The 258-nt window shown below is 65.1% G+C and overlaps 1 protein-coding gene across 1 annotated transcript in view; it reads left to right on the top strand.

Moving 5' to 3' along the window:
• Positions 1-258, top strand: part of LOC119585567 — a gene marked incomplete at its 5' end in the record, with an annotated part of 23468 nt that overhangs the window by 4582 nt on the left and 18628 nt on the right.

Genomic DNA, 258 nt, shown 5'->3' on the forward strand with positions numbered 1-258 from the left:
GTTCGGCTCCTAATCGGGTTTAATCCGCAAATCTGTGACCTCGTAAATCTTCGCCTGAATCCGCCGACCCGGATGTCGGCTGCCGACGGCGTGGCGCAGATCCCTCCGTCACAGACTCCGTCCGTCGGGTCGCAGGAGGCGGCGCTGGTGTTGCGGCTGCAGTGTCGGGCGCCGGGCCGGGCGGCGGCGCTGCTGAGGGCAGTTGGCGCTCGCGCTTGCCTCTGCTTTCTGTCAGGCATTCAGGCTGTTCGCTTATCA

The sequence above is a fragment of the Penaeus monodon genome, chromosome 20, assembly GCF_015228065.2.
Source record: "Penaeus monodon isolate SGIC_2016 chromosome 20, NSTDA_Pmon_1, whole genome shotgun sequence".
NCBI lineage: Eukaryota > Metazoa > Arthropoda > Malacostraca > Decapoda > Penaeidae > Penaeus > Penaeus monodon.